The sequence below is a fragment of the Haliotis rufescens genome, unplaced genomic scaffold, assembly GCF_023055435.1.
Source record: "Haliotis rufescens isolate VD_foot unplaced genomic scaffold, xgHalRufe1.0.p SCAF_6, whole genome shotgun sequence".
NCBI classification, from domain to species: domain Eukaryota; kingdom Metazoa; phylum Mollusca; class Gastropoda; order Lepetellida; family Haliotidae; genus Haliotis; species Haliotis rufescens.
In genome coordinates, this window is record NW_025964334.1 from 1,387,169 (window position 1) to 1,402,798 (window position 15,630).

The window sequence follows — 15,630 nt, forward strand, 5'->3', positions numbered from 1 at the left end:
TCGCCGTAACAGTGTCAACAAGCTCAGCCCCTCTCACTGGGTTCCACGTATTGACATTGCAGATGGACGCCGCCAGATCGGCTTGCTGAGGAATTCTAGTCACTATCAACATACACAGTATCACCATTTCTTCATCTTAAGTGACATAATCGGATAGAGATTATGCTGTTTGACTTACAGAACTATGTGGAGATGTGAAGTAGATTTCAACACACAGACACTGTCCGTCACTATTTGCACAGACTTCATCGAATCTCTCTCGACATTTTAATCGTTGTAACAAAACTGAATAAATACAAAAAAGAGTTCTATATTTGATATGTCTAAAAATAATTAACTGGTATTGTGAGTAGTTTGAGAATAGTGCTTAATGTCAACAAAGTTATTTCCAAACCAACAATACCCAATCCTATCCCTGCAATAAAATGTCCGAATACGGAGAGAATTCACACAGCAACACATCGTTAATAATATCAACCATTTGAAATGAATCACAATCTATTACCCATGATAGGATTACTGCTAAATGCCACACAACAATCCCACTGTGGGGAATACAACTCCGTAACGCCCCCTAGAGTGAGACTGAAGCAGGTTAGATCACACTAGAGCCCTACCTAGACCAGCACTTGCACACACATCAAGCCATTACTCCGAGGGTAATCAACTGACTGGCTCCATAATTGGTGTCAGAGGACGGCCTTGGGTCAGCCAAGATTTCCACAGCTTAGTTAGAGGATATAGAATCATGCTTATCCCATACCTGGACTACAGGTTGTGGATCAACAGGTATAACAACTCTCTTAGTCTAATTAGGCAGGTGAGCTGAGTAAATCAAGTTGAAAATTGCACATGTATTAAACTGTCCACTTCATGTATCCATTACCAAACACAATTACCACTAATCATTTTGACAAGCCTAATGTACAAATAGGTCAGCTCATAGATTAATCAACCAGGATTCAAAATTGAAATGTATGTCCTCTAGTTCCCCAGTGGGTAATTAATATTCTTTCATCATGGTCATACAATGCTAAATTAATCATGTTAATATGTCATGCAGTTGGTTCTGGTTTAAAAGCTTTTGTGTATTAACTTAAATAATTGAATGAGATTTAACCAATATGTATCAATACTTTAGATCCCTGTAAAAACTAATAATCTACCTTTCATTTCTGAATATTCAGGTTCTCTTTGAACCAGTATCGCCAATATTACAACCACCCTTTGTCGGATATATCACATACCTGACTTACAACCACATATATCACATATCTGACTCACAACCACATATATCACATACCTGACTTACAACCACATATATCACATACCTGACTTACAACCACATATATCACATAACTGACTATCAACTACCCTTCGTCGAATATATCACATACCTGACTTACAACCACATATATCACATACCTGACTTACACCCACATATCACATAACTGACAATCAACTACCCTTTGTCGGACCTATCACATAAATGGCTTACATCATATATCGATATATCCCATATCCGACATACAACCACTTATATCACATACCTGTTTTACAACCACATATATCACATACCTGACACCTTAACTCTTGGGCAGTTTGGCAAGGACTACAGGACTAGTGCCAATTTCTAGCTGACATGTTATCAAGTCTGCAACATTAGCCAAGTTTAGCAAAATTTTGAATGTTCTCGTAAGCTCAGCGAAAGATATTCAGTATAATAACACTAAAATTTACTGAAAATGATGTCAAAAGATCCAGAGTAGCAGATTGAGATGCCTCCATCACAGACTGGCCATCACTATTTGAATCAGTAAGTGACGCAGGGTAAGGTGCATCCCTGTGGTGACATGACTGTGTTTCAGTGGATCATGATGTAGCCGTCCACGATCAAAGATAATGCTATGATAAACCTACAGCCTAGTAGCTGATCTCAAACACATACCAGGTCAGCATGCCTCTGATTAAGTGCTGTATTCTTCAATAGCAGTTTACCCCTACACCCTCGCTAGGACAGTTTCACCGTGTATACCTCGTTACTAGCTAGCACTGTTAAACTCTATGTGATAATTCAGTTGATATTAGCGCATGCTCCTAACACTGGTCAGGACACAAACGTCTCGTCTGCTTATCACATTTATCATAAGTCAAGGGGACGTTGTCATAACACTTATGTCCAATATTACAGATTTCAGGGTACCACAGCACAGGGCTTACACAAGCTTCACAAGCTTAACGTTTAAGGTCGGTCTTGAAAAGTCCTTGAATATAGATTTTGCCTTCAAAAGGGACTTTGTGTAAGCCCAGGTGTAGCTGGTTTTCATATTGCTTCCTGAGGAATGAGCCTCGAGTTTCCTTGAGTTTCGTGACTGACACTGTAGGAAGGAAACAAACACTGAGTATACATCAGTTTAACCGTAGATAACTGTATATGTTTACAGGGCATACGTCTTCTACTGCTACCACTGTTGAATTAACGGATTCACTACCTACATCAAGTCGTGTTTTCTTGAGGAATCTCATTGTCCTGGCTGTCACAGACATGATGTAAGCCAAGCTAACAATAGCTGCCAGGTTCAGATAGAAATCTACTAACATACCAAAGTACCAGTTTAAGATTTGGGTAGAAGGTCAAGGCTTGACTTGCATCAACATTCCAAGTACCATTCATTAGTCAGTGACAAGTAGCCCAGGATTATCTTTATCACGTTAATGCCAAGGTTTGCATGGACTTGATCATAGCCACCCAAAAAACACCATGGAATATCTTATCTGACATAATACATCATGTGTTGTGATCTGTGTAGTAGAAGAATAATGGTACCCACGGTAACCGCTATCACTAGTAAAGCTCAGTACCCTGATCTCATCCATTCACAAAAAGACCAATAGGTCACATTGTACATCTGTATCCAGCAATCATACCCCAGCCAACACACTTTCAGAAGTATACACACACACACACACACACACACACCGATAGGTCACAATGTCCATCTGTATCCAGCAATCATACCCCAGCCAACACACTTTCAGAAGTACACACACACACACACACACACACACACACACACAGAGACACACACAGACACACACACACACACACACACCAATAGGTCACAATGTCCATCTGTATCCAGCAATCATACCCCAGCCAACACACTTTCAGAAGTATATATACACACACACACACACACACACACACAGACACACCAATAGGTCACATTGTCCATCTGTATCCAGCAATCATACCCCAGCCAACACACTTTCAGAAGTATACACACACACACACACACACACCAATAGGTCACAATGTCCATCTGTATCCAGCAATCATACCCCAGCCAACACACTTTCAGAAGTATACACACACACACACACACACACACACACACACACACACACACACACACACCAATAGGTCACAATGTCCATCTGTATCCAGCAATCATACCCCAGCCAACACACTTTCAGAAGTATATACACACACACAGACACACACACAGACACACCAATAGGTCACATTGTCCATCTGTATCCAGCAATCATACCCCAGCCAACACACTTTCAGAAGTATACACACACACACACACACACACACACACACACACACACACACACACACACCAATAGGTCACAATGTCCATCTGTATCCAGCAATCATACCCCAGCCAACACACTTTCAGAAGTATACACACACACACACACACACACACACACACACACACACACACACACACACACACACACAGACACACACACACACACACACACACACACACACACACACACACACAGACACACACACACACACACACCAATAGGTCACAATGTCCATCTGTATCCAGCAATCATACCCCAGCCAACACACTTTCAGAAGTTCACACACACAGACACAGACACACACAGACACACACACACACACACACACACGTCATTTCACCTTACTATATTTCGGTTACTTTCGACCATGAGACACTGCTTCTGTAACCTCTGCATACACAACATTCAAGTCATGCCTACAGCACAACACTCTCTCCTTCCTCGGCTGTCATACTGTTAGCAAAGCTAATCCTATATTTCATCAGTGAATGGAACTATCCTCTGGTAGTTGTGGTGGGCTATCAGCAGCAGGGGACGGTGTTGCAGTGATAGCAGCAGGATGAGCCTCCCATCCTGGTGCATGCTCCTGTCATATCACTTCCTGCATCAATGTCTATAACATGCCGGTGTATAACCCACGTAACCACACACATTTAAAACATTGGACTGCAGCTCTCACATGATGGATGTCTGACGCTCCATCTCGTCAGGCAAGCCTGTAGCCCTCCACGTAGATAAACTGTGTTTTGGTTCAAAATTACGACAAGCTGCATAAAACCATTATCACTTTCCACTCTGTAAAATACAGTTATTTTTAGCTGTACGGCAATACACAAGGCTTCAGCTAGGACATGAGAATGAATGGCTCTGATTTCTCTACAACCAGTACCATGTTCATAATCAGGGGACCACCATTCTGTTATCATGCTTATACACTTGACCATTGCTGATCACTTCAACCTTTACCACAAAGTCTTTGCAATAGGACTGGCAAAAAAAAGATCGATAATTGGAATTATCATCGAGGGGAAGAAATATTAACGATTATTGACATGAAAATTGCGTCATCGATAATACCTTACATAAACTATTGTGATGAAATAAAGTTTAGATTTACCAAAACAGTCTTGTTATTGTCAAAAATGTTAATTGCTGAAGATGAAAAGTAACTGTTTTTGTTATATCTCAAATGTCCACTAAGCATGCTAAGCAATCCCTGAATAAATGTGCCACCACTCACCAGTGAAAGGAAATATGTTGATTTCTTAAGGAATTTCTTTGGCTTATTTGCTCAAAGATACTTCTCTGATTTTTATCAATAAGTGAACAATATTCAGTTAACGATTATCATTCAGTCTCTGTGATCTGTATCGATAGCAAGCCCCACTTTGCAATATCCTTACTAAAGTGTACAGGGTCATACTCCAGCAGGAGACAAACTCTGAATTCCTTCTGAACTGAACCACATCACTTCTTATGTCTTTGTATATAATTGTGTCCTTGAACATGTTGAACATGCTGACTAAAAAAAACACATAACATTTTCAATAAATCTCCTTGCTAGCATAATCTTGTCAACTACTTGAAAAGTGATCTTACGAATACATACAATACAAAATAACCTGTTATTTACAGTTAGGACCAAAAGCAAATATGTTCACGGTGGATATCAGTAGCATCAAAAAGGTCTTGGTTTCGACTTGTTCAACTTCTTTCTGTCTCCACCATCTCTTTTAGCATGTGCAGCATGTTTATTGACATACTATCCACTTTCATAGTGTCGTGTCTTAACTGGCTCCCCTTATTGACATGACTGAGGACTGTCAGATATATATGCTCTACCTTCCCTTCTCCCACACAGCTCAATCCACCCTAGACTAACAATAAGATTCAACCCCAGTTAAGTATAAAGGCTATACAGTTTTACAGAGTATAATCCTATAAAGGAAACCGCAAGTCGTGTAATGTCCTGCACCTAAGAAAGGGAAGAGTCAAGTGGAATTGGGTGTTTGTTTTATGAAATACATGCTGGGGTGTCTGTAAGAAACTATGCCAATTGGATACCTGGTCTTCCCACTGTTCATCAAAGCCATCTTAGCGCTAGTGTTCATCAAAGCCATCTAAGGGCTAGTGTTCATCAAAGCCATCTAAGGGCTAGTGTTCATCAAAGCCATCTAAGGGCTAGTGTTCATCAAAGCCATCTAAGTGCTAGTGTTCATCAAAGCCATCTTAGCGCTAGTGTTCATCAAAGCCATCTTAGGGCTATGACTAAGTCCCTTCTTTCAACATATACTCAGAGCGGTTGTAGTGCAAAGATCACTTTGTCCAACAGGGTCCTGGGGTCACTTGCACAAAGCGATCTTAGCGCTAAGATGATCATAACTCCCATAATTTAATAATAATAGTCTTAGTGTTTAGATCGCTTTGTGCAAGTGGGCAGTGGTCTCAATTGCCTGCCTACCGTGTGACTGATCAATTAACTGAGCGAGTCTTAAACAGTATTTCAGCTCTATCATGACATATCAGGGAGGGAAGCCAAAGGTGATGCAGGTCTCAGACGTTTACCACTGCTGCTCAACGGACATACCAGTAATCTGTACCAGGTGCAGCATGTCCACATGATGTAGACAGCTGACCCTGTGAGCATGGTGAGAGCTGACCCTGCTGTCAGCTACTGCCCACGTCATGCAAACACCACAAGTAGAATTCATCTGTCAGCTTCTTACATCAAGTCGAGATGACAAAAATTGAGAGGTGCATAATTCATAATCTCATATCTTGATACCATTATGTTTAAGTCAAGGTGACATTGTCATAGCCCATATGTTAAAAGAGACCCCTGGACCCCCTTAATTTTAACCACTGGTATATATTGACATATATGGACATATTTCATTACAACTGTAGTCAGCAGGTCAAATCACTTTAACCACTGTTAACCTCCTATACAAGCAACAGGTACTAGGTTTGGAACTATTTCTGGAATCAACATGATCATGATTCATATCGTATCTGATGATCAATGCTTAATGTGAAACTACAATAAAATACAGAACAGGAAACACAATTAATGGGATCAGGTGGTCAGACTCACTGACGTGGTTGATGCATGTCATTATATCCCAATAGAGTGGATTGATGCTCATGATGTCAATCACTGGATTGTCTGGTCCGGGCTCAATTATTTTCAGTCCGCCATCATATAACTGGAATACTGCTGAGGGTGGCGTTGAAAAACAAACTAACAATACAGGAAACAAAACAGAACCCATATCCCACCTATCAACTTATTACCATGATAAGCAGGTGAACATGGACAGGTGAACATGGACAGGTGAGTATGGTCAGCAGGTAAACATGGACAGGTGAACATGGACCGGTGAGTATGGTCAGCAGGTAAACATGGACAGGTGAGTATGGTCAGCAGGTAAACATGGACAGGTGAACATGGACAGGTGAGTATGGTCAGCAGGTGAACATGGACAGGTGAGTATGGTCAGCAGGTAAACATGGACAGGTGAACATGGTGAGCAGGCCCTTACAAAGTTTCCCAGATTGACACTCAGTAAACATGACAAAGACTATCAATACCACTTTGTCTTAACTAGGTCAAGTATTGCAATATTTCATTTGAAATAAAAACTACTGATGCAAAGAAAACCCTTCAACTCAACATTCATAATGGACAACTGACAACTGTTGAAAACAAGAGGTGTGTATATTGGCGCAAATCCCAAATATGGTAGTTTATAATTGATTTCCAAATAAAAACCACCACTTGATGCTCTTCCAACATTGCCATACAGATCCTACACGTATACTTGAGTAATTCCACTACGAAATCCCAGTGCAAGTTTGGCATGTCAAGCTAACTTCGTAAGATATTCTCATCATGATGTGTCACACACTGTATCGCCACGAACCACACACTCTCAGGTACAGGACAGTTAAGCTTGGAGCACAGGATGGTGGCACAATACCTTCCAGTGAGTGAATGGGGAGTTGGACACACAGCGGAGATAGGCTGTGTTAAGCAGTACAACTACCCAACTGACATGGCTGATGAACAGATGGCAAACTCCCGCTCCACAGGACAATCAATACTTAGTTTAACCATATTAACAGTCTAAATGAGACATACAGTTATGCCATAGGTTGTAGTTTGGAATGTAGGTCAGATGTGACATCCCATCCCAACAGAAGGAAATCTGCAAGATATTTTTCAACTCGAGCTATGATGACACGGTTGAGCGATCATCCACTGCCAAGCCTTCAAACCATGCATGTCACACGAGTCAGCAAATTTAAAAGTAGGCGTCAGCTATTGGTGTCATATCTGGCCTAGTGTTTGATTTGAATTTGAACTCATAAAATATGTCCTTACACAAATATATGTGTGTCACTGTGACCATCAGTGACAGAGCCCTTCTGTAGCATGCACAGGGGGACTTATTATGGCTGTTACACAATGTGTTGTGACGTAACATCTATACAAAATCATGAACATTCAAAGTTTTACATGACAGGATGTATAATAATTGGCAAAACTAAAACACTAAATGGAAAAACTGCTATTTTTTTAAACATTTCAAAATGAGTATATGTACTATTTTATGTGGAAAAACAAACTTCTAAATTTGGCATTCACAATCCTGTTGGTTTGTTTCAATAAGTGTACATCAGACTTTACTTTGACTAAACTAAATACATTTGGAGGCAGTCAAAAATCAACACAAGAGTTTATGACAGCAACACCAGTTACTGAATATGAAGAGGAGACGGGGCTACAGATAAACTGCGCATTTGTTTAAAATACCCCCGAAACAATGAAGCTTTTTCAGCATGCGTAAAATGGAGCAAGTTTCTGAAACACAATTACGAGCTAATTTACTTTCCTAGTCAAGCCTACATTTAGAACTGTTTATATACATCTAAAACCTTTCACTTTTTTTAAAAATCAAAATGCTTTCTCATTTTAGGAAAAACCCAATACAGTGATGAATAGATGAGTGAAAAAATATTGGTTACCCATTGAAAAATATAATAACCGAATTAAAATAGAAACCATTTGAGTAAAAACTTAATTGCTCACAAAGTTATCTGGAGCTCTGAGGAGATATTTCAATCTCAGAATATCAGCTGAACATACAAATATGATTCTCTACCTTACAGTGTTGTTTTCGTGAGTTTTGTTTTTAGGCTAAACATCTTAACTTAGTCAAGAAGGGCAAGCGTCAGGAAACATGGCCAACGGTACTTACTAACCATGTTGTTTGCATGTCAACTGTCAAACACACCGTGACTCAGTGTATGGGATATGTTGACAAGCATTCCATTCCATTTGAAATAGTGTTTGATAGTTCCCTACTCCTTGTTTGAATGACAAGTGATAACATTATTGATAAGTTGATAGTGACAACTGCAGTGAATACAATGCCTCTTCCATCTTGTACTTCATTACTGTTAATTCTCATGTGTATACTGAAGCAACATCCATATACACGGAGACGCTGTCACATCACCTCACAGAAATAGAATGTAGCAGTTTACAAATTCTACTTCATCTATTCAAAGTTACGAGAAAACAACCAAAAGAGACACTTTAAAAACCTTTCTCCAGAAACCATGGGACCTGCTTGTGTTGATATTTCAATGCCTTTTAATCGATATCATTTCTTCTGAATCAGAAAGAAATGAAGTGTGGTTATAAATTTCCGTGTGCAGTGCACATATATTATTCTGAAAATATTTTCTCTATACCCAAAACTGACAAGATTTGTTATGTCCAAACACAATGGAACTAGCTTACAGTTACACACAAATGTAATAAAGTAATAACAGATATATGCACTGATTATTTGAAGTCCCTATGGTATAAGTATGTGATTATGCTCTACTGTTAATGAACAAACAAACAAATTTGTCTGAGTGAAGAGGCTCAGTTGACACAGCCTCCACTGCTGATTGCTGTCCTAACAATCCCGTATGTTGACAGTGCTGGTGTGTATATGATGTCGGTGTGTTCCTCACTCCACTATCTAAAGCAGGTGAATCAAATTGTCAATATTGAAGTATTTCAAAATGAACAGGAAGAAATTCTGTGGTAAACGCTAACATAAAATGACATGTAGCTTTATTGCCCCACCTAGGTGAATAACATGGTTAGTTTATTGTGTGTAGACTGTGGTGTGTACCATTAGCAACGTCCAAACTGATAAAGAACATGGGACAGTGTGAAGGAAATATTCATTAACAGTGTACGATAAACTCAAGTGATTCTTGCCATAACTCTTGTGTACAAACAGATTTAGCATGTTCAGAAGGGCCCCTCGATATATAAAAAAACCCGTTATAGCAGGAAAAACCTGAACTTTTGGACATTGTCCCAAGAATATGAAGGAAACAGAATTATAATATTGCTCTTCAATCCCTGTTTGGTATTTTTCATGATTTTTGTATTTACAACATGGGTTTGATATTTGTCCAGTATGTCTACCATTATGTTAATGGCATATATATATATATATATATATATATATATATATATATATATATATATATATATATATATATAAGTATAGCTAACTGACCTAATACTTGGGAGTCGGACATTACTGTTGTCAAGCAAAGGATATCTTACATTAACATGCTAACTACCGGTAGTCACAGTGTGGATTGCTGGCAGTTTTTAAGGGGAGAATTTAGTTACTAGTTATGCAATAAACAGTACGTGAACATAATTTCCACTTTTGTGTTACTGTATTGTACATATTCAGCGTAAGAAATTGGCACTAGTCCTATAGTCCTTCCCTAACTGCCCAATATTGAAAGTATCATAAGGACAAGTAGAAATGTGCCCTTTTTAAGGGTTATACTATATGTGATTATTATAAGGACTAGTGAACTACAACTGTTAGTTTCCACTGCAGATATTGGGTCAGTTCGTTAAAATACAGGGTGTGGTCAAATCTCATGGCTTATGTAAGCTTGGGGCTGTATATTTCATGTGTACTTATTACAGCTAGAACCATATATTAACACATCAAAATAATATTTATTATGGACAGTTTTATGTAGGTAAAAATCACCATGTACAATGGGCTCCTCAACGAACAGTTAAATAAACAAATGACTGATAATTTCATTGATTCATCGAAGCAAGTTAATATCGCTTTAACTCCATACAGATCTATTTGTTGAATCACAAAATGGTGACAAATTCAGAGAAAAGTGACAAAAGAACACTCAAACGTAGAGTGGTCAGATATAACGGTTTATTAGAATCAAGGACATTCCGACGTGTGGGGCTTATATTTCATTTTTGGCAAGAGAAACCTGTTCATATGACCATGACATTGAAAACACTGCCCCAACCACCAGGCGACATACCCAACTAGTTTGAAAGCGATTGCGTTCTAAAGCAATCTGAGATTATCCACGATACTGAAGTTGGATGAAATATGTTTATACACGGTGTAAGCCAGTTTCACCGGTAAACTCAGAGGAAATACTATTCATAAAACACTACCCAAAGTGGGAACACACCTACCTTGATTCCTACACCGGGATCGGTTATACACACGACCTGTCGCCAAACGACGCAATCAGGTGATTAGTAATAATTTCAATGACGGCCTGTATGTCTCGTATCCCGAAAACAACAATAACATACAGATCTATTCATATAATCCAGTAGTATCGAAGGACATAGTTGAAATCTGTGTCATATCGAAACCTGCCTCCATTACAAGAACCTGACGGCGGTTACAAATTTGCGCTTCCGCTCACGACAGGATAAATAGTTCTACGTTTAGGGGTAATCTTTATGTCGCGTAGCATGAATAAAAACTTTTTATATGTGTACACTTTGACTCAGTTAGTGTAAAGAATGTCTATATATGAAAAATATGACAGTATCTTCTTCTTAGAATAAGTGGGTTACGCGCGGAAGGATACTCGAAAGATTTGTGGTGCTGCCATCTATGAAAGGAGAACGTAACTTCGCCGATCTCGTTCACCGGGTTGAGATATCACTATCGAAAAAATGTCAATGTGTCATTTTCTTTCATCGAAACTTTACTGATGGGTTTAAAGATGAAGATCTATTTAATGTTGCAAGTTTGTGTTATTGACTATTCAAGGATGGTATTTTAGTTGAGAAATTAGTTTCGGATAGATATATTCGTTCACAAGCCGGTAGCCTACAAGTTCCTCAAACAAGGGGCGGTGGTCACATGCAAGTGGTTTGAACGTTCGCGCTCGTAACACGAAAAGACTGAGTTCGATACCCAAAATGACAACATTTGTGTGAAGTCTCGCATTCATACTTCAATCGTTTTATTAAAGGATTTCAAATCCAGGCACCAGCAATAATGTACTTTACATACGTATTGATGTATGTGAGGAAATCTGTACATTTGTCATTTTTTGTAAGCTATTTAGGCCTCGTTGGGACTTATACGACGCTTTTAGCAATATTCCAGCAATGCCATGGGGGAGGAAGGGGGTGTGGGCTGGGCCTATTTAAGTTTCTACTTTGCTAATTAAATTACAAGACATCTATATTTTACAAGTCATTTCGTCGATTTGCTGAGGTATGTATTTCAGTACCAAGAGGCCTCTAGCTCATTTATGACAGGCCATTATTCAAATAATGTAAATTCCCTGTAACTTTTTAATCACGAATTACTACTGCAACATGTTTCAATTAGTGCAGTGTGCACGATGACGTCGTAGAGATTATTATACGAGCATGTGTGTCATACTGATTTTACGAAAATAGTGTCAGAATTCTTGTATTTCCCGAGATCGAGGGTAATACACGAATTCTTACATGAGTTTTGTAAAATCAGTGAGTGAGTTGGGTTTTAACATTATTCCAGTTATATCACGGCGTGTCAGCTTAATGTGGGAGGAAAGCCCGAAGTGATGCAGGTCTCAGACGTTTACCACTTCGGTTAAACCCACGAGCATGGGTATGGTGCTGACAAACGCAGAAACATAATCGGGGCGAACCGGGATTCGAATCGTAAAATCAGTGTGACACGCATGTGAGTGTAATAATTTTTTTATTACCCATTATTTCTTAATCCTTTTGAGCTCCCTTTTAAAAAATGCAGTGATCACCACCGCTGTCTAAGAAAACCACAACTTGAATGACGTCAACGAGCTTCAGCTTTGGCATCGTTTTTAGTGTGAACTATTGTATCTTTAACCCTTGGGCATTAAATAAGTATATGTTCGGCACGCTATAGCTAACATCATGTGCTGCTAGGTCCACCTTGAACATCCGGGTAGGATTTGGTCTTCAGCAACCCCAATGCTTGTCGTAAGTGGCGACTAATGGTATGGTCAGGCTCGCTGACTTGGTGGATAAATGTCTTCGTTTCCAAACTGCGTAGCACGATGCTCATGATTATTTACAGACCGCCGTCATATAGCTGGAATATTGCCTAGTGCGGCGTTAAACAACAAACAAATAAACAAACAGAAACCACAATAAGAAATACCTTTGGGATAAAAACAATATAAGTGTATCCTCAGCTATAACGTGTTCATGCATCGGATTTTACAGAAAATAATCTCGAAGAAATGTTGCACACCTACGTTCTTATTCCTCATGTATTACATTATCTGTAATGCACAGTGTCTGTTATTTAAATATGTAAATATTAAGGATAAGATATATGGATGAACATTTGCTTTATTATAATTAGGAGCGAAGTTTCGGTGTAGGTTCTAACACCGTTATCAAGCAAGTGATGTACATAGTATGGTTGAAAAGTATATATATGCAGGTAATAGGAGGCAGTGTTTATACAATAACAGATGACATATATTACCTGCATAAACATTAATTATGGGGAAACAGGTAGCCCAGTCGTCCAGGGCGACGCCCCTTATGTCAGGATACTGTGAGTTTGGGTCCGAATACAAAGTCCATCCTGGTTATTGTTCTTGGTGTGACTGCACCAAACTTGTGCCTGTGGACAGGGTCTTAACCTGCCATCGCCTCACTTGATATAAACAAGACATACTGTTCAAAGCGGCGTTAAACTCACTCATTCACTTAGGACATGGTTTAAAAATACCGTTATGGGTGTGTCAGTGCATCTTTTGATTTATGACAGCAAAGTATATCTAACACGCGCACGCACACATATATATATACACGCGCGCCATACAGAACGTCATCTTGCACGCGGTCTGTAAATAACCGAGTACAATTGTAGAAAAGGAGGCATGGATGACCCGATAGTCTATAGGGTTGTGTAGAGTTGCGTCCCTTAGGTGTGCCCGAACCCTATGATTGTAGGTTCGAATCCAGGAGGCGCCCTCATTATGTTTCCTTGTTTGTCAGCACCAACTCCGTGTTCGTGTGTTCTGCTTTCGGCTGTTCTGCTTTCCTCCCACATTCCTCTGACACACCATGATATAACTGGAATACTGTCACAAGCGGCGTTAACCCCAACTCACTCATATCGCATACATGTTTGACATATCATTAACTATAAAGAGAAAATCTACACGTGTGTCCCAACAACAAGAAGGCATTTCATAACTGCAGCTGTGTGTATGGGACAAGGTGAAACCCTTGAAATCTTGTGTTTCGATGATACAAAATATCTTTTGTTTGGGGCGGGGTGAACCTCATGAATCATATTTTGACCTATGCAAACTCAGTTGGAATCCCCCTGTTGTTGAGCGGCCGATATCTGCGCACGAGTCTTGTATTCTCAGTGGAGACATCAATACCCAGAAACCAACATGGCACATAACATACTAAAAAATCCCCAATGTAAATCAACAGGTGTCTTACTACAATTATGGGTGCAGGCTAAAACGGCACCTCAGCAAAACGTCACCGATTTCTCTGGCGAGAACGGCACCGCATTTGGCGTAAACGGCTACTATGTGTCGGGCGAAAACGGCACCTCTATTTTTAAGAACGATAACAACGATTTTTGTAGTAATATATAGGGTATTTGATGTATTTACATGTCATTTGATGTATGTGATGTATTTACATTGTATTTCCCGTTTTCACAGATAAGTAAATATATACAGTTTTGTGGCATGTCTATCGTCAACATCATCATCATCATGCTCTTCACAATATTGGTCCATGTACAACCGAACATTGTGAGAGTACTTGGGTCAGGGAGAGATCTCCATCTCCATCCTATAGTTGGAGTAGAGGCTAATTTCTAATGTAAACTTGTTTTAACATCTCACAATTATTGGCGTTTGCAAGTTACAATGTAAGTTTAATATGATTTATTTGACCAAGGTAAAAAAAAAAATAAGGTGCCGTTTTCGCTGGAGTCGAGGTGCCGTTTTCGCCCGGTGACACATTTTTGCAAGGGGCCATTTTCTCAATATATTTTCCATAATATAACCCCTCCGCCGGTATCCGTACCCTGACTACGCTATAGTAGCTATACCTTGCTCAGTAGTCTGTCTTACAGACCCTGATACAAATATATCAAATGCAAGTCTATAATGTATGGCAAGTCTAGATTTCTGCAGTATCTGAAAATGAAGAGAGTCTCTGGGCCCCTTTTTATTAAATTTCATTAACATAATGTAACAACTATTTTTTTCTGTACGATATGTTCATTTCAGAGACTAGATGATACTACTAGATGTCTACTTGCTCAGTACATTGGTACTGAAATGAAAACGTGGTTTCTGGAAGAACTTGTTTTTTTAATTTTATTTTAGTACCAGTGACACCTTTTGTTTTTAAAATTACCGTACTTGAGCCAGTATGGTAACCAATATCACATAAACAGAGACACAGACAACAGGAGAACCTCTGGGGAAGTCCGGATAATTCCTGATCTGGATTCTATATGTACCCAGCCTGACCCCAGCTTAAATCAGAATGACTCTTCATAGGAATTGTTCCTGAAAGTTATAACTGTTATTTGAGTAGCCCTGGCTCGTTTAAGTTCACACCAATTACAATAGAGACATGAAGATGTATTCGACAACCACAAGAATTGCGAATATGCTAATTGT

At 39.3% G+C, this 15,630-nt stretch overlaps 1 protein-coding gene across 1 annotated transcript in view; it reads right to left on the reverse strand.

Moving 5' to 3' along the window:
- Positions 1-11,385, reverse strand: part of LOC124116849 (ADP-ribosylation factor 6) — a 36,873-nt gene extending 25,488 nt beyond the window's left edge. The window contains exon 1 of the mRNA XM_046478408.2: positions 11,156-11,385. The gene's annotated coding sequence lies outside the window, so the exon portion shown is untranslated. The remainder of the gene's footprint in view (positions 1-11,155) is intronic.
- Positions 11,386-15,630: the final 4,245 nt, after the last annotated feature.